This window comes from Ascaphus truei, unplaced genomic scaffold (genome assembly GCF_040206685.1).
Source record: "Ascaphus truei isolate aAscTru1 unplaced genomic scaffold, aAscTru1.hap1 HAP1_SCAFFOLD_742, whole genome shotgun sequence".
Lineage (NCBI taxonomy): Eukaryota > Metazoa > Chordata > Amphibia > Anura > Ascaphidae > Ascaphus > Ascaphus truei.
The window spans coordinates 57,121-77,390 of record NW_027457077.1 but is presented as its reverse complement, the minus strand read 5'-3'; the positions used below and the strand labels follow the sequence as shown (position 1 = coordinate 77,390).

General features: G+C 49.3%; 1 pseudogene; it reads right to left on the bottom strand.

Moving 5' to 3' along the window:
- LOC142486107 (importin-8-like) overlaps positions 1 to 19,129 on the bottom strand; it is a 68,942-nt pseudogene extending 49,813 nt beyond the window's left edge.
- Between the last annotated feature and the right edge of the window lie 1,141 nt (positions 19,130 to 20,270).

The following is a 20,270-nucleotide window of genomic DNA, read 5'->3' as shown; positions in this document are numbered from 1 at the left end:
GATGAGGTGTTTGTAAAAGTACAGAGAGAGAAAGCTTACTGTTGATGCCCTCGTCAAACATTCATTTACTTGTTTTGTATTATTGCTGTTTTATAAAACATTTTTACTTAGTGTATTTTTTCAAAAGCAAATATTAAAAAAGTGCACACTACAGTATTTACATGACAAAGATTATGCTAAAACCGCTGTATACATATGAGAAATTGTGTCGCAAACAAACTATTTGAACCCCACGTAAGTTGTCATGGAACAAGAACTACATTTCTGATTCACCCCCCTCTCTCCTTTGCAGCTTCTGCCTGTCAGATCTTATTCTCAGCTGCATGGAGTTTGCACACACATTCTGTGCCTGCGTGACATGCAACAATGTTGCCTTTCTTGCCTCTGGGCATGAAATCAGTGAGCTGCTACTGCAGCCTCTGAGATCCTCACCAGAATGGGCTAGTCTGCCCCCCCTCCTGTTTGTTCAAGATAGTCTGTCCCAAGGCTATTTCCTTTACCCACATTGCTCCTCACTTCCTTTTCCACCCTAGATCACAGTGAGTACAGACATGTCTGCATCCACCCCTGGTAAGGCCTTTCTCTCTTACCATAGTCTAACCTCATAGAAGCATCCCACATAGAGAAGTACTCTCTGCCTACACTACACCTACAAGTTCCTGTTGTTTTCTACTCCTGCAATAAAGTTAAGAAAGACATTAAGGACTTGTCATGCTTTGGAAGAGGGAAGACATGAGTTAAAGCTAACTGAAGCTATTCATACCTCAACACGTGACCCTAGCTTCAGGATATAAGTAGATATATAATTTCTTTTAAATATTTATCACTCATATACAGTTAGGTCCGGAAATAATTGGACACTGACACAATTTTCATAATTTTGGCTCTGTACGCCACCACAATGAATTTGAAATGAAACAACCGAGATGCAATAGAAGTGCAGACTTTCAGCTTTAATTCAAGGGGTAGAACAAAAATATCGTATGAAACTTTAGGAATTGCAACCATTTTCATACACAGTCCCCTTATTTCAGGGGCTCAAATGTAATTGGACAAATTAACACAATAAATAAAATGTTAATTTTTAATACTTTGTCGAGAATCCTTTGCAGGCAATGACTGCTTGAAGTCTGGAACGCATGGACATCACCAAACGATGTGTTTCCTCCTTTGCTATGCTTTGCCAGGCCTTTACTGCAGCTGTCTTCAGTTGTTCTTTGTTCGTGGGTCTTTCTGTCTTAAGTTTTGTCTTCAGCAAGTGAAATGCATGCTCGAACGGGTTGAGATCAGGTGATTGACTCGGCCATTGCAGAATATTCCACTTTTTGCCTTAAAAAACTCCTGCGTTCCCCCCGTTACCCCTTCCCATCAGTTTGTCAATTACACTACCCCCCACCCCTTCCCCTTATCAGCAAGTCTCTCCCTACAAACTACTCTAAAATGTCCACTAATCCACAGAGAATATAAGGGAACATTGTCCCAGAATATCCTAATGTGGAGTCAATGCTTACAGCTGTTTTCACAAACATTGCGTCACATGTAAATAAAGTGCACTTTTGATTTATTTATTTTGTACTATTTTCTTTTTAAAAAATGCACATATTAAAAAGTGACGTTTTATGAAACAACAATAAAAAATCTAGCAAATGAATGTTTATGAGTATCAAGAGTAGGCTCTTTCTGTACTTCTACAAAGACCTCATCCTAAAATATTACAGAATTACCTTCAATAAGATCTCTGCCAGGGACCCCACAACATGCAGAGCCCCATCCTTCTTCCGAGGATCTACAGAGGACGCTGTAAGGATCTGGTAACAAAAGGCCATCATCTTCGGCAAGACCTAAAGCAAAGAGACATTTAATGTCTGGCCGACAGAAATCCAGACATTCATCCAGTCTCAAGCCCACCTCTTTTCTTTTCTTTGATGCAGTATATAGAAGGTTTTGTGCTGCGGAGGATGGAAACACACAGTCTTCAAATACATCTAGGAAACAAAGAAAGTAGATGGGTGTGTAATGAGCACCTATACACATGTAGAGAACTATATGATATGGCAGTTATGCCATTCAAATAAACACGTTTAACCAGTGTCCAGCTAGGTGTCGCCCAAATCAAGAAACGAGAGGGTTCATGGAGGATTACAGATACACGTGGAAATATCGAGGAAACAAAGATTGAAAGTGTACAGATTTTTTCACCCATCACCAACCAAAGGAGCTGTCCAGCACTGAGAACCTATCATTTGTACACCGTGACAATTCCTACCAATGAGGTGTGGAGATTGGCCAGACATGGCATAACATGAAGATACAAATTGGGATGTCTTTCTGATTTCAGATGATTTGCAGATGGTGACTACATGTCACCCCTTGCTCCCCCTTTTCCGGATTACCCTCTATTTTGCCTTTTTGCATACAGTAATTGCTCTTTTTTTACATTTATGTATATTTGTTCTTCTGCAACCCATACAACTTGCACAGTAAAAAAAAAAATATAAGGGGGGGGGGAGAGATTACCAAACTTCATGCGAATATATTCATAGGGATCGTCCTGCCACAGATCCTCATCCTCGTAGCACATAAGAGGGAAAATGACATCTTCAGCAATACCCTAGGAGAGAAGAACATATCCTGGGTGGGGAGGCCTCCAGAAGAAACACAATATTCTATTTAACCAAAAAAGCTGAAGCAGGCAGAAAAAGTAAAATGAATAGGGCAGCATTAACAGGCGAAATACTAAACATTTAAATATCATGGCGGTCTAATAACGAGCACGGACAGTATGACACATGAACTATGGTATTATCTGTGAAAGATTTATAGAACCTGGTGTTCTAATCGTGTTAAAGCCACAAACAACTTCTGAGTGTCACAAAGATATCCCAGCTCCTCCTCCGAGTTATCAGTCAGGCACACAGTGGAAGAGGCCACTTTCTTTCTATTTTGCACTCACCTGCATGTGTGGCTTCAGCTGCTTCCACGTGACGGAGTGAGACAAACCTAGGTTCAGATAGTTGAGTGTCTGCTGGAGAACCTGCGGGGCGATATATTGATCCTGTCGATGTTACTCCAATACCTTCAACAGAACCTAGTGCAGGAGCAATTTAACCTTCAGCCAACAGTGGTAGTTGCATGTGCGGCAATTTAACCCCAACCCTACGCTGGGAGGCCTGGTACACTGCAATAAAGAGGTTAAGAATTAAAGCCTCCAAACGGAGGCTTGCTATACATGGCAAAAAGCTGCATTGCGTACACAGCAAACCTCTGCTTTTCTGTTTCATTCAGGGACAATGGGGTTGACATATCTATGGGATCAGTTGGACAGCTCAACACTAGGGAAGAGGGGGCCTTGATAGGGAGTAAGGCTGCCAGTATATGCAGACCATCAGAACAGATCTTGCGAGTCTGAACATCCTTGTAAGAGATGCCTCCGTCTCACATTTCAAACCTTGCAGCTCTAGACTTGGAGACATAATGTGATTCTCCACAAGATAATATATTGGCATCTCTGGTTGTACAAGGGTCAAGCACAATGCAGACAACTCACGGGACAGAATCACTGCTTCAGTCTAAACTTCAGAAATCAAATTGCACTAAAAATGGCAAAATCCCCTTCTCTATTGGACATTGCCAGGGTTGGGCGATATAATTACAGACCCCTCCCCCCCCCGACAAGATGATCATATCCTGTAAATCAAGCATGTCAAACTCAAATGCTAACAAGGGCCAAATAAACAAGGTTTAAGTCTAGGTGGGACGCAAAAAAATAAAAACTTACATTTTCATAGAACCGTAGGTTTATTTCGAAAAGTACAGTGTGTGTGTGTGTGTGTCTGTGTGTGTCTGTGTGTGTGTCGGATGACCTAAAAAAAAAAAAGCCAGATGTGAATGATTCTGAACGCATTAACCAGTGTCAGGATGCCCCCTCTTAACAATTTCCAAAGCAGCAATCCCACCTGGGATCTTACTTGATCCACAGTCTCTCAACGTAGTATACTGGAGGGGAGGTGTTCCTTACCTGTCTTCTAATGTCCCCCATGTGAAACTTGAGAGTCAGGTCTGGAAGAAAGCAGAATAGGTTATTTCGGTGTAGGTATAGGGCAGTTAAGATAAAAACGAAGAGAGTGGGTGAGGGTGACAAACAGAGAGAGGGTGACACAGAGAGAGATAGAGGGTGACACAGAGAGAGACAGACAGAGAGGGAGGCAGACAGAGAGAGAGGGAGGAAGACAGAGAGGGAGGGAGGGAGGCAGACAGAGAGGGAGGGAGGGAGGCAGACAGAGAGGGAGGGAGGGAGGCAGACAGAGAGGGAGGGAGGGAGGCAGACAGAGAGGGAGGGAGGGAGGGAGGCAGACAGAGAGGGAGGGAGGCAGACAGAGAGGGAGTGATGGAGGCAGACAAAGAGGGAGGGAGGGAGGGAGGCAGACAGAGAGGGAGGGAGGGAGGGAGGCAGACAGAGAGGGAGGGAGGGAGGCAGACAGAGAGGGAGGGAGGGAGGCAGACAGAGAGGGAGGGAGGGAGGCAGACAGAGAGGGAGGGAGGGAGGCAGACAGAGAGGGAGGGAGGGAGGCAGACAGAGAGGGAGGGAGAGAGGCAGACAGAGAGGGAGGGAGGCAGACAGAGAGGGAGGGAGAGAGGCAGACAGAGAGGGAGGGAGGCAGACAGAGAGGGAGGGAGGGAGGGAGGGAGGCAGGCAGAGAGGGAGGGAGGGAGGCAGGCAGACAGAGAGGGAGACAGGCAGACAGAGAGGGAGGCAGGCAGACAGAGAGGGAGGGAGGCAGACAGAGAGGGAGGGAGGCAGACAGAGAGGGAGGGAGGCAGACAGGGAGGGAGGCAGACAGAGAGGGAGGGAGGCAGACAGAGAGGGAGGGAGGCAGACAGAGAGGGAGGGAGGCAGACAGAGAGGGAGGGAGGGAGGCAGAGAGGGAGGGAGGCAGACAGAGAGGGTGGGAGAGTGAGAGAGGGTGGGAGAGTGAGAGAGGGTGGGAGAGACAGAGAGAGTGAGAGACAGAGTGAGAGAGACAGAGAGAGTGAGAGAGACAGAGAGAGTGAGAGAGACAGAGAGAGTGAGAGAGACAGAGAGAGTGAGAGAGACAGAGAGAGTGAGAGAGTGAGAGAGACAGAGAGAGACAGAGAAACAGAGAGTGAGAGAAACAGATGGAGAGTGAGAGAGACAGGGAGATAGAGAGAGAGGGGGAGAGAGGGTGGTTGACTGACTCACCAGGCCCGGGATGTCAACCCCGGCAGACCCCCTGTTGGCGGCCTTGTCCCTCATTCTCTACTTCCCCCCCATTTTTCCCCCCCATTTTCTCTCCCTTCCCTCCCCCATTCTCGCAATCCCCTCTTCTCTCTCCCCACCCATCTCCCTCTCCCCCCCCTCCATTCTCTCCCCCCCCCTCCATTCTCTCCCCCCCCCCATTCTCTCTCTGACCTGCACAGACGCACACAGCCACTGACCTACAGACACACACAGACAGACCAACAAAGACACTGACCACGCACAGACACCCACACAGTCACTGCTGGTCTGCATAGACATACACACACAGCCACTGATACACACACACACACACACACTCCCCCCCCCACACACACACTTTCCCCCCCACACACAGGGGCAGGGGGTGACAGGGGCAGGGGTTGACAGGGGGTGACAAAGGCAGGGGGTGACAGGCAGGGGGTGACAGGGGTTGACAGGGGCAGGGGTTGACAGGGGGTGACAGAGGCAGGGGGTGTGTGGATGGACGTTCACAGAGGTACACACTTAGGAGGCTTTATAATGTGAAATTATAATAGGCTTTATTGTGCCTGTTCCTTTTCATCAGGAAATTATCCAAACACAGGGGGGGAACAAAGCTTCCATTCACTTGGGAGTATTTCTAGTGAAATCCTATGCAATTAGTTCACATCTCCTATTAGTTAAGCAGTTCTCGCAGCCCCAAAACATATAGCATGAAAATAAGCAGATATAAGCAGTCTCTTAAGAATAAAAGTCTTATCTGTTTCTTGGAGGGAAAATCTTCTCACTGTCCCTGCTTCAGCTCCCTTGTCTCCAGGGTTGGTCAGCATACAGGTTTAGAAGGTTTCCCTGTGTCTTGAAAGCCTCTCTGCTATCTCTTTTGCAGAGCTCAAGACCAGTGTGTCTCTAAGTTCAGCTCAGGTGTCAGCTAAAGAGTTCTCACTTCCTGTTTCAAAAGACAGGCTTTCTAAGCCATCTAATAAGGCAGGTGGTGTTTAGTAATTAACTACCACAGGTTAACCACCACACTGCTGGATTAGAGGCACATTACCTGAATAGGGATAAGTCTCCTGTTTGTAAGGAATCCACTACTGGCTTTGACTATAGCCGTGCAGACCTGTGCAGTTGCAGGCTTCCTCTGGCAATCTATGGCACAGGTGCTGCCTCTCATTGCAGCTTCTGCCCTGTGCTACTTCATTGGAGGAATTCTCACACACCCTCCTCCTGTGATTGGATCTCCGCCCTTTATATTCTAGGCGTTGGCTCTGAACCAGCGCCGAGCATAACTATTCCTACCTCTATGTTACTGTCTCTGCCACAAACCACCCCAGGCCTCTCTCCTAGCGTTCTTACCTTCCAAGTTCCTGAGTATCCAGAGGCCTGGTCCTGGACGTCTGTGCTGAAGCGTTGTTGCCAGCACTGGCCTGCTGCTATCTCCTTGCAGTGGCCTACCCTGGACGTCTGTGCTGAAGCGTTGATGCCAGCACTGGTGACTGCTGCATTCCCTCCTGGCAGTGGCTGCCCTTCCTGTCCTGTGGTCTGCCGCTATTCTCCTGTAGTGGCCTATCCTGGACGCCTGTGCTGAAGCGTTGATGCCAGCACTGGTACTGCTGCATTCCCTCCTAGCAGTGGCTACCCTTCCTGTCCTGCGGCCTGCTGCTATTCTCCTGCAGTGGCCTACCCTGGACGCCTGTGCTGAAGCGTTGATGCCAGCACTGGTAACTGCTGCATTCCCTCCTAGCAGTGGCTACCCTTCCTTTCCTGCGGCCTGCTGCGATCCTCTTGCAGTGGCCTGCCTTGGACTTCTGCGCTGAAGCGTTGGTTCTTCCCGACGCTGCCCTGCGGTGAACTTCGGCCAGCCTGCTGTCTCCTCCTGCTGAGATCGGCGTCATGGGCCGAGGCCGCTCCTCGCGCAGAAGCCACCCCCGCGCTCATGCTCCTAAGCTGAAGCGGGGCACTCCTGATTTCCTGTTGCCGAACTCCTGCTTCATTAACGACGATGCTGCCTTCTCCAATCCTGACCCTGCGATGTACGACTACGAACTGCGCACTCCGGATCAGTCTGCGTGGACTAAGGTCGGTGATTATATAACCCCACCTCAGCCCCGCGGTCCGGTCCCGGTTTGTGGCGAGCATCGGCGTAACAGTATGCTCGGCCCATTAAAACCGGACCGCGCCGTGGCGGGGGATGGCAATTTACCAACTGAAGTTATGTCCCGGCCTGCGTATCAGTCCCACTATGAAGGCCAGTATTTGTGTGAAGTAATACCCCTGATGGATGAAATGTTTACCTATGAAGGTTTAACCCCTTTGCAAAGACAATGCCGTTGTGATCTCTTTATTAAGGCTTACTGCATCCTGAACTTAAAACAGTCTCTGGCCGCTTGTATTCGCTCTCCTGATTCCCCTATAACCTGGGATAACGTGTACCCTATGGAACTGGCCGACGCCCAAGAGGCACTCTACCTCCTGGCCTCATCACTGGACATTCCCCTAGTACAACAGGGCGCCCTCCTCATGTTGGCTCAGTCTCAAGATACACTCCATGTACTTTCCTCAACACTAGACATTCACATAATAGAACAGGATCCCCTCCTTGCCAGCTACGCTGCTGCTTGGCAGATTCTCTATGCTGCCAGTCCTGTTGCTAAACCTGTGGGGGTACCTCTCTCTCCTAAGAATGGTCAAACCATTTCTCTGTCGCTGCCCGCTAAGGAAGAAGCTGCCACGCTCCCTAATCCTGAGTTAACCTCCCTAAGTTCTGTCCCAGAGGTTATTTCGGTCTTAACCCCTGCTAGTCAGGCCTATGCGTCCCCCACTGTAAATCCCTGCTGTCCCCAGGTCAGTGGGTCTTCCCTAGCACCAGAGAATGAATCCTGTTTGCCCTCTTTTCCTAACCCAAAAATTCTAAGCTCTGTTTCCGAGGTTTTTTCTGTATTAACCCCTGCTAGTCTGCTCTGTGAGGTCCCTACTGCTAACCCTAGTATTCCGCAGTCTAATGATAGGTCCCTAGGGCAAGAGGCAGAACCCCCTATGACCCCACTCTCGGAGACTAGCTTCTATTTCTCTGATTCTCAGGTACAGAGTAATTTAACCCTTGGGGTTTTTCCTATGTTAACCCCTACAGGTCAGCCCTGTGAACCTTCCTTGGTAGATCCCTTTAGTTCGTCAGTCAGGGACACCTCCTTAGCCTCAGAGGATCAACCCCTTTTGTCCTCTGACTCGGCTAAAATTCTCGGGGTTATGCCCCCTGAACTTTCGGCAATAATACTGGCTCCAGTAAAAAGTACTCTGGAGCCGTTTGTTTCTCTAAACCTGTTCGCAGAATTCCTACTCCTAGGTATTTCACTCACCCCGTCTGTCACTCAGAGAGCTGAGACCCCTGCTTCTGAGCATAGACCCCTTTTCGTGGAATCTGTTGTCGTTTCTGATGTCCCAGACACTCTTTCCCAAATACCCACTTCAGAGACCAGCACAGGCGTGGTTGCCCCACTTGCACTGTCTGAGTTCTCCTTTTCTCAAATCCTAGGGTTTAAAGCGAACAGTACATATTATGCTCCTTTCCAAGTGACCCCTACTGAGATCAGCGTATCTGCTGTTGCTCCCTCAGAACCATTAAAGTTAGGGCCCTTCTTTTTGAAGGATCAGGCTTTCAAGTTTGAGACTCCCTTTATCCCTGACTTTGTAAATCTGCAGTCCCTTCTCACTGTAGTTAAAAGTTCTCCAGCAGCCGCTGAGTTAAGCTTTGCGGCTGCCAAATCTTCTGTTATAGAAGCAACCTTGCCTAGCTTACTTCTGTCTGTCCTATCTGGGATGCCCATTCCTGTAATAATACTGTTTCACGCTGATTCGCCCACAGTATTCGGGGTATCCACTACTGACTGTATGTCTACTACCACGAACTCAGGGGTATCGCATTTGGAACTTTCCCTTTTTTCAGAAGATCCCGTCTTTAAAATGGACTTATTTTTCTCTGTGTCTTCCACAATACTTGGGGTACTTGCTATTGACTGTCCTGTCCCAAAACTAGGGTTACCTCTCAAAAAGGTGCCTGGAGCTACCGATGTTAAAAACCCTATGTTTAAAACAGTAACAATTTGCATTGCTTCTCCCACAGTATCATGTGAGACCTGGGTACCTGGGACCTCCACTCCGAAGCCAAGCTCTAGTTCTCTGTCTTCTTTCTCTGTGTTGGAGGCACCCAGCTTTAACCCCAAGACTTTTTTCCCTAAGGTTGATGCACCGCTTAACCGCCTGCCTTGTTTTTTGGATAAAATCTGTTTTCTCACCTTTCAAACAGACTCCTTACTCGCAGGTCTCTGTGCGGTGCCCAAAGTGCCCGATCTGTATGGCAATTGGCCTCTCCCTAAGATGAAGACACCCTTACTGGACCTCGTCGCTTTACCTGAAGCGTCCGTTCCTGTTCTCTATGGGTCCACTATGGGTATAGACATGCTTATTATGTCCTTTGCCAAGGCCACAATTTCGGATTTGATTCTCTCTAAAGATCACAAACCAAAGGAAGCGGATCCTTCTTCAACTGCCAGTACCATGAGTTGCATACACACTGCTACAGACTCTCGCAAATTGCTTGGGATAGCAACCCTGCTTGGTATCAAAAGTACCTCTGCAATAGTGTGTAGTGAACCCTCCCGCCCCATTCCCTTGCTAACCACCACCCGGAATTCCTTGGAAGCTAAAGACTCTCGCAACCTCCTCCGTGCTGATTTCACCAAAGACATTGCCTTCTCTGAAGGTCCCTCTGCCATTTTTGTCCGACAATCTGTGTCCTGTGTCCCGTACTCTTGGACTATTACTATGCACCGGACACCTGGCTACTGTCCTTCCGATGTTCCCATTCCGGAGCCCTCAGGTCCCATTGTCCATGTACCAAGAACTGCAGTACCACCGCTGTCTTTCATGGCACTCGCCAATGTACATCTGGATTGCGGACCTAATTCTCGCCGGAGACACTTCAGGAACAACTCAATGTCTCCCAGACCTATGAATGGTCCTGTTCACTCAGGCTTCTCACCCAGTGGTGGGGGTACTGTAAGGAATCCCAACAAACTATGGGCTTTCAACGCCACCTCTCGCCTAAGGAGGTTTAGGAACAATTCCATGTCCCCCAAATCTGTGATGGATCTTGTTCGTCCGGAGGTCTCACCTGAAGGGGGGGGTACTGTAAGGAATCCACTACTGGCTTTGACTATAGCCGTGCAGACCTGTGCAGTTGCAGGCTTCCTCTGGCAATCTATGGCACAGGTGCTGCCTCTCATTGCAGCTTCTGCCCTGTGCTACTTCATTGGAGGAATTCTCACACACCCTCCTCCTGTGATTGGATCTCCGCCCTTTATATTCTAGGCGTTGGCTCTGAACCAGCGCCGAGCATAACTATTCCTACCTCTATGTTACTGTCTCTGCCACAAACCACCCCAGGCCTCTCTCCTAGCGTTCTTACCTTCCAAGTTCCTGAGTATCCAGAGGCCTGGTCCTGGACGTCTGTGCTGAAGCGTTGTTGCCAGCACTGGCCTGCTGCTATCTCCTTGCAGTGGCCTACCCTGGACGTCTGTGCTGAAGCGTTGATGCCAGCACTGGTGACTGCTGCATTCCCTCCTGGCAGTGGCTGCCCTTCCTGTCCTGTGGTCTGCCGCTATTCTCCTGTAGTGGCCTATCCTGGACGCCTGTGCTGAAGCGTTGATGCCAGCACTGGTACTGCTGCATTCCCTCCTAGCAGTGGCTACCCTTCCTGTCCTGCGGCCTGCTGCTATTCTCCTGCAGTGGCCTACCCTGGACGCCTGTGCTGAAGCGTTGATGCCAGCACTGGTAACTGCTGCATTCCCTCCTAGCAGTGGCTACCCTTCCTTTCCTGCGGCCTGCTGCGATCCTCTTGCAGTGGCCTGCCTTGGACTTCTGCGCTGAAGCGTTGGTTCTTCCCGACGCTGCCCTGCGGTGAACTTCGGCCAGCCTGCTGTCTCCTCCTGCTGAGATCGGCGTCATGGGCCGAGGCCGCTCCTCGCGCAGAAGCCACCCCCGCGCTCACGCTCCTAAGCTGAAGCGGGGCACTCCTGATTTCCTGTTGCCGAACTCCTGCTTCATTAACGACGATGCTGCCTTCTCCAATCCTGACCCTGCGATGTACGACTACGAACTGCGCACTCCGGATCAGTCTGCGTGGACTAAGGTCGGTGATTATATAACCCCACCTCAGCCCCGCGGTCCGGTCCCGGTTTGTGGCGAGCATCGGCGTAACACTGTTACAGGGTGGCAGGGGGTGACAGGGAGTGACAGAGGCAGGGGGTGGCAGGGGGTGACAGATGCAGGGGGTGAAAGGGGCAGGGGGTGACTGGGGGTGATAGAGGCAGGGGGTGACAGGGGCAGGGGGTGACTGGGGGTGATAGAGGCAGGGGGTGACAAAGGCAGGGGGTGAAAGGGGCAGGGGGTGACAGAGGCAGGGGGTGACAGAGGCAGGGGGTGACAGAGGCAAGGGGTGACAGGGGTTGACAGGGGCAGGGGGTGACAGGGGCAGGGGTTGACAGAGGCAGGGGGTGACGGGCAGGGCTTGACAGGGGGTGATATGGACAGGGGGTGGCAGGGTGTGGCAGAGGCAGGGGGTGACAGAGGCAAGGGGTGACAGAGGCAGGGGGTGACAGATGCAGGGGGTGAAAGGGGCATGGGGTGACTGGGGGTGACAGAGGCAGGGGATGACAGGGGCAGGGGGTGACAGGCAGGGGGTGACAGAGGCAGGGGGTGACAGAGGCAGGGGGTGACGGGGTGACAGAGGCAGGGGGTGACAGGGGCAGGGGGTGACAGAGGCAGGGGGTGACAGAGGGTGACAGAGGCAGGGGGTGACACGGGGTGGCAGGGGTTGGCAGGGGGTGAAAGGGGCAGGGGGTGACAGGGGGTGATATGGACAGGGGGTGACAGGGGCAGGGGGTGACAGGGGGTGACAGGGGCAGTGGGTGACAGGGGCAGGGGGTGACAGAGGGTGACAGAGGCAGGGGGTGACGGGGTGGCAGGGGTTGGCAGGGGGTGACGGGCAGGAGGTGACAGGGGCAGGGGGTGACGGGTCGGGTGGGTGACCCCAGGCTGGCCCCCATGCCTCATCAGCATCTTGTCCTTACCTTATTCCCAGGCTTCCAGGCAGGAGGCAGTCCCACAGACGTCTCTGAAGCTTTCTCCGCCGGGGAGTTGGCTCCGCCTCTGCTGTGCTCTCCACATCCCACACATGGCACGAGTGCAGGATGACTGCGCCCGGCCACCATACAGCCCCAGCAGGCCAGCTCTTCCTTCAGCCGTGCTTGCCACATCCGCCCACCACCGCACTCGCAACTCCCGGTCACATGCTTGCTACCGCCGCCCACGCGCTCGCCAACGCACACGCCCTCTGCAGGGATCACTGCATTCAGGGGAAATCTTGTGTCCCTGCGATCCGAGTGATTTGGATCTAGGGGAGAAACCCAGTGCTGCTGCTGTTCTCCTCCTTGTACAATACATTATGCAGGAGGCTTGTGACTTCCAGGTCTGAGACCTATGGGATAGGTATATACCTTGTGCCCTCCTCCCGGAGGGGGCATGATAGTGATTTCCATGCTGCAGTGCTGGAGAGGAAAGCTCATCATTCATGTAAGCCTGAGAGCTGAACACACACACACACACACACACACACACACACACAAACACTGAGATACACACACACACTGAGATGCTCACTCACACATTCACTCAAACACACACACACACACTCCCCCCCCCCAGGTTTACCAGGCTTCAAGGAGAATGTCTCCGCCGGGGTTTTGACTCCGCCCCCGTGTCCTCCCACACACGGCACGAGTGCAGATTGACTGCACCCGGCCACCGTACGCCTCCAGCCCCTGCAGGCCAGATTTTACTTCCGCCCGTGCTACTCTCTTCCCCCACACCCGCGCTCGCTTCTCCCGCGGCCAAAACTTTTAACCGCCGCCCACGCGCTCGCCGACACACGACCGCCGCGCTGGTTGTGAGCGGACCGCAAAAATATCCGTTGCGGGCCGTATGCGGCCCGCGGGCCGCATGTTTGACATGCCTGCTGTAAATCATATCAGATGCTGATTCCCACTACCAACTCATATAATCCAATCCCCCCCACAAACCTAGAAATACAAGCAGTAGGCAACAAAACAACACATCTACATTCCCCCCCAACATAATGCCTGATTCACCTTAAGGTTGAGATCTCCCTACATTGCTTTTTATTTACAACAACCTATTCATTAGAGGCATATTGTCAGCAGTACAATTATTTTTACCATGGCAATATTTTTATGCCACATGCATATGAGGGGGGTGGGGGGGCAGACACTATAAACCAGGGGTCTCAAACTCAGTCCTCATGGGCTACCAACAGGCCAGCTTTTATCAATATCCCTGCTTCAGCACATGTGGCTCCATCAGTGGCTTAGTGGAAGACTGCACCACCTGTGCTGAAGCAGGGATATCCATAAAAACTGGCCTGTTAGTGGCCCTTGAGGACTGACTTTGAGACCCCTGATATAAACACTGTAGTGGAAGCGGGACCTAAGGGAGCAAGAGCTGAAAAGAAGAAAAAGGAGATAAAAAAAAACTAAAAAACAAAACCCCATTGAAGAGGGAACAAAAGGAGATATGAAGGCAGAGGATCTAATTCTCACCATCAACGCCGATATGGTCAGGGATTAGAGAGGGCCACCATGCCCCTGAATTAGGCCTCGAAGGAGACTGAAGTTTTGTTTGTTTTTTTATTTCTATTTTTGGAGCAAAGATTCGGTGGATTGAGCCATGTTTGTCAAAACGTCGCTTTTGTTTGTTTCTGAATTTGGCATATTTATTTTTACAGCATCATGTAGATTTCAGTGTTAATTGTGACCCAGAAGAGTTCACTGCTGATAGAGTAGAGTACGGTGGAGTTTTTATGTACGCTTTACCACTTGAGCATCATTGGCCAACTAAGCCCTCATTGGCAGGGACAAGCGCGGCTCCAGGGCTTCCTACTTATTTTATTCTTACAGACCCCGTCGTGCCCGAACCAGTGCTTTGGCTGCTTTCTGTACCAATTTGGGTATGCCTGGGCTTACCCCCACAGAGACTTCTTTAGTTGCATTGGTTCACGTTTCTTGATTTTAGGAGGTCAGGATATAGAGCAAGGGAAGTACCTTTGGTCCTACAGATCGCAGGGAACGGGCCAAAAGAAGGGGTCTATCCCCGAAATGTTGCCCCCCTCAATTGCCTTTATTCTGCTAAACCCCATTTTTTCCCCCTCCCCACCTCCCCCATTTTTTTCCCTTCCTTCCCCAATCCCTTGTCCTCATTTTCACCTTTTTACTCACAGGTATTTTTTTTACACCTTGAGTAACTGCTTCCCCTTTTTCTGCAATTACTGTGCATCTATATCTGTATGTTATGTTCGCTGATATGTGTTAACATTAAATGTACTATTTTGCTTATATCCAGAGTATCATCGCATTGAGTGCAGCTTTGGTTTCATTCTGAATAAAGCCCAAACAATCTATTAGCATGAAATATTATTTCTACATTTTCTATAACAAAACGTATAAAGACTGCAATTCATTATCATTAGCCCATTAATTTATTCTAACTTTACCTCCAGGCTGCCCTTACGACGTATCCAGTAGGTCATGGGGGCTGGCACACCGGGGGTCTTATGACTTACAGGGAACGTCATACTATTGGAACGGAAGCAGAGTCGTGTTTAAGACACGGGGAGGCCAGATTTTCCTGAGATATTTACATTCTCGTGTGCCGTTGTTTCTGGTCACTTTTGGGAAATTAACATGGCTGCCACCCAAGCCCCACTCCCACATTTCAGCTTCTTTTTGGAGAACCACAGCAACCTGTTTTTATTTTACTGGGACATACAGTAAACATCTTTGGAACCACAGGGTCCCACAGAGCTAGGAATAATGTTACCTAACTCCCGGGGACTCCCCAGTCACAATTATGTAAAAGAACAACAGGGATTTATGCTTTTACTGGATTGATGTCCCATAACTCTACCAACCCTCACCATAAATTCACCCTACCCAGGGCTGGACTGGCTGGGGTAGAAGGCAGCAATTCCCCCTGGGCCGCCTTAATTACTTGGACCAGTGTCTAAGAAACAAAATCTTTCTGACCTCAACAGCTGAAAGCTGTATCTGTCTCAGGATGCGGTAAGCAGTAGGACCCATGGGAAACCTAATTCTCACCTCTCTACTTTACCAGCTCCCTACCTGCTGCAGAGTTATATAGAGAAGTGGCCTTCCCTGGCATTGAGGAGACAGACATGGGAAAATACATTGTGGTGAGACACAGGGATCAGGGGTGAGACATAAGGCACATGCCAAAGAGACTCAAGAAGTGGAGAGAAACCGGTTCAAGGCAGACAGACACAACAAATTGTAAATGGGTAATGGGCTGAAAAGGCAAATCAGGGAGCCTCCAGAAGCACTCTACTCTAAAAGGTAACTGGGAAATTGCCTAAGATGTGCTTTGACATAGCTTATGTCCATATTATGTATTTATGAACTACTGCCCGTGTGTATCTATCCAATTTCAGAAGTTCATGTATTTGTTTCCGTGGGATACTAGTCCATGAGCAGTAGGTTGTGTTTGCCCACAGGCTACAATTTGTCAGCCAGCCCCTGTCCCTAGCCCTGCAACAATGCCATAATCTTTCATTTCAAATCTCTGAAGTGTTACCTGCTGAATCCCAACAGCGTATGTCTTCAGAAAAAACTCTGAAAATTCAAAATATTCCTTGGTGACGTTCCCCGGGCTCCCATACCTACCAAGGACAAGGCACTCATCAGCAACAGGCACAGTACAACTCACAACTCATGCAGGAGTGAGGGGAGCATGTCAGGCCCACACAGACATGCAATGGGGAGGAAAAGGACCATGGCCACCATGACCAGTCCGCACAGACATGCCATGGGGGGGGGGGGGGGGGTGGAGAGAGAAAGGGGACCATGACCAGCCCACACAGACATGTGGAGGGACAAAGTCCAGGCCACAGACATGATGGGGAATTAAATAGTCACATTAGGGTGAGAAGTAGGAGAAGGATGTGTTGGGATTTAGTAATAGTAGCCCACAAAGTGATGTGTGGTGCAATGGGGACACAACAACCCACAAAACCGAGCCGAGAAACAGAAACACAAAAATTGAACATGGATCTTCTAAGAGTGAAATCAGTGAATAGACAAGGATGCTATGTAATTCCATTACAAATTGTGTAGGGAGCGTAACTAAAACAGGTCCTAAAGCGCAATCCACACTGCTCGCCATTTTTTGCAGTATAAAGTTTTACACTTTCCAATGCTGTCTTTTTATTTTAAGAACAGGACATGCTAAAGGGATCAAGGTATTAACATTATATGAGAAACTCAAAGGCTTCTGAGGAGGACCAAGTGAACACATGACAGTGACATTTTCTTTGGGAGGGGCCATGTGGGAAGGGAATAGAGAAAGTGCGTGGCTTTCTCTCGTTTAATAGATATATATTTTTTTAGGGGGGGTCCAAAGTGTGGTACTCCCCCCGTCAATACGCCACACAGGCCACTAGCTCCCTGATTGCCCAGGGAATGTGTCACCTGGTACAGGACTAAACAGGAACGTTACCGCTCAAATAGACGCGTGATGACGTGAAGCGCCCACTTCTTACACTTCCACCACAACAGCTCCGGACAATCATCCTCATCCACCTGCAATGTTTCCTGTCAGACAGAAGATAGTCAACAAACTGTTATACTGTAAATAGACAGAACTTCTGTTCAGCATGAAATAAGCTGTGCAGCTTCATGGAGCAGATGTGAACTCCCCATTTATTCACAGAGCTCACCCTGCCACCCCACATTTACTGCTGAACCTACTCCCTTTCTTGGTGAAACTGCATCAGATTTCACCGTCCAGTTTATCCAGACTAATTTCACTCCATTTGCTTGTTCTGTGATGAGAACATACAGCATAACAGAGCTTGTGCTGCTACAGGCTGAAAATATATACAGCACAAAGCAATAAAGAAATTCTAATTTAAAAGGCAGCAGCTTGATCTGACTAAGAGACCATCACCAAGTGACATGGACAAAGTCTGTGGAGATAGCCCAAGCCCCTATGGGCAGGTACAACACCCCAATCATTCGTTGATAAAGGTACCATTGTTGTAACAAAATGTTGGCATTAGAACATGCTTAAATATGTTATATAGTTTTTCATATCTTTAAGGTGTGCCAAGGTAAGATGGCTCCTGGTATCCTGCCTCTCTATTTATGCCCTTTTAAAAGGTTATTATGCTGCTAATCTTCTAACCTCACACAACACCATCTCTGAAAATGTCAAGGTCCATCATGAAAACGTGATTTATTTGTGCGAATAATGCAAAGCAGATTATCCACGTCCAGTCTTACTGGAGGCACGTCCCTGTCAGTGATGCTGCTGAAAACACCCATCCATTGGGTCATCATCTGATTATTCACCAGCTGGAGCGGCAGCGCATACTGAGGGCAGAGAGCAGGCAAGTTGTTACCTGTTAGCTTCTTAAACACCAGGATAACGCAGTACTGTATCCCGCACATAGACAACAGAGAGTGGAGGGAATATTTTCATATTTAGAGGTTTTCAAATCATGCTAAGATTCTAAAAGAGAGGGAGTAGCTCAGTGAGTAATGACACTGACTGGCACTTTGAAGTAGGGGAGTTTGGTTCAATTCCCGGTGTCGGCTCCTGTTGTTTTGGTCCCTCGATGTATCTTGGTCATCATTCTCCATGGTACCAGCAGCCAATGGTGATATCTTGATCATCAGACGATCATATTGTAAAATTAAAGGAGAAAGAAAGGGTACATCAGCACCACCCAATATGGACAGATTGCAGTCTTAGTAAGTCCATGGAACAGCTAAGGTATCCATTTCGAAAAGGCTCCAAAGCAATCTGTTTGGTTCTGGCTGCTGGCATGTCGTCACAAAAGTACTGGTCGACCACATACATTAGCTGCACCTGGAACCACCATCTGTAAGAAAAGAAGGAAGCATTAAGCAATAGGTATTAAACTTTATGAGGGTTAATACACAGGCCTATTATCCCCATCTATGAGCATTAAACAGGTACTTTCCTGTTCTGCTGCATTATCCCCCCTCCTGCTTCTCTTCTTTTTTCCTGATGGGTTCAGAACCCAAACCTTAACGCCCTTCTGCAACTCGGGTCCCCTGAGTCCACCTGTATGGCAATGGGCACTGGGACGCCTATATTGACTATACCAAGCACAGTGCCTGTCTCAATATATCGGTCTATCTTGGTCCCAGTCGGCTGTGTTTGCCACTGATGAATGTCAGTCACCAATGTCACCTCCCCTGTTGCCCACCCAATGAGGGTGTGTGATGCTGTGATTGCTTTCACCTGCCCCTCCAGCAACCCATTGCTGCGTTCAATTAGACCCGCTGCTTGTGGGTGGTAAGGAATATGCATTCTCCATTGTACTCCACTGTCCTTTGCCCACGCCTGGACCATGGATCCAGTGAAGTGTGTACTCTGATCTGATTGAGTCTCCTCAGGGATCCCATAGGCTAGGACCACCTGTTGCAGAGCTTTAAGGGTAGTTCCTTGTAAATCCCCGCATCTTAGGGTCCCAGTGGCCTTTTTCTCAATAGGCCATTTCTTAATTTCTGTGCAAAGGTCACATCCTTCTCTGGCCATTGCTATCCAATGCCGCCCTTGGTATGTTACTACAGTGGATCCATCAGTGAACCAGGCACTGCTTCTCTCATTTTCTGGCAGCTGCTCAATTGGTGTGGCTTCTGACACAGGGGAGGGGTCGAGTATAGGTACCCCATTCCCCAGTGTCTCTTTCAGACTTTCATAAGTTAACAGGCCAGCCATTTGTTGATATAGCTTTCTCCGCTCCCCGGCTTGGATTCCTCATCTCTCCTGTAGGTACCATTTCCACTTCAGCATGGCAGCCTGTTGTGTGACATGGCTGTGGGCTATAAGGCCCTGGTCTCATACCCACGGTCCTATGGGTAGGTCAGTTTTCACTGTAACTTCGTCCGGCCCGATGATTGGTTCCACCGCTTGAAGGGCTGTGCAGACCCCAAACAATGTCTTTTCCGTGGGGTAATGCGTTGTTGGGCCTCTGTGAGTTGTTTTGATCAGGATCCCACAGGCATTTTCTGCTTCTGGTTAGCTTCACTGGATTCCTGACATAATCCCTGGGACATCACATTGTCGGTTCAGGTAACATTCAACTTTGAAAAAAATATATTCCTGGCTCCGGAGGGCCCAAACCTTGATGTTATGGTATTGCCTCCTTAGCTGCTTGGAAGGCACTCTGTTGTTCTGCCCCCCCACACGAATAGCGGCTTCTTGTGGGTCACATTGTAGATGGGCCACAAAATCAATCCCAGATGGAAATGCCTCCAAAAGCCCAAGGCGCCCACAAAATACAACACTTCTTTAGAGGTCTTTGGTGTGGGTGTCACATGATGGATTCCAATGCTTTGGAGGCGATCTGTCGACTGAGCCCAAACCCCATCTAACCCAAAAACTGTACCTCTGGTCCGGGGCCCTGTATATTCTTGCTGTGTATAGTCCAGCCTTAGTCAATCATATGGGTCATTATAGTCTTGAGGTTTGTCTCCACCTGTTCTTCAGTTTCAGTCACCATCACATCATTGCTATAATGAAACATTTTAGCGCACAGTGTTAGGGTAGCCAGGTCAATGGCCACCATTGCATGACATATGGTAGGTGAGTGCAGATATCCTTGCACGACCACCTGAAAGGTGTATTGGCGCCCTTCCCAGGTAAAGGCAAAATTGTCCTGTGAATTGGCACTAGTGGGAATACTGAAGGAGGAATCATCTTCTGAGTCAATCACAGCATGGCAGGCTCCCACATACCTAACCAAATGTTTCACCAAAGTAACCATGTCGGGGATGACAGCGGCCACCGGGGGCGCTTCCTTGTTTAGGGCTCTACAGTCCATAGCCATCCTCCACGACCCGTCTGTTTTTTTCACAGA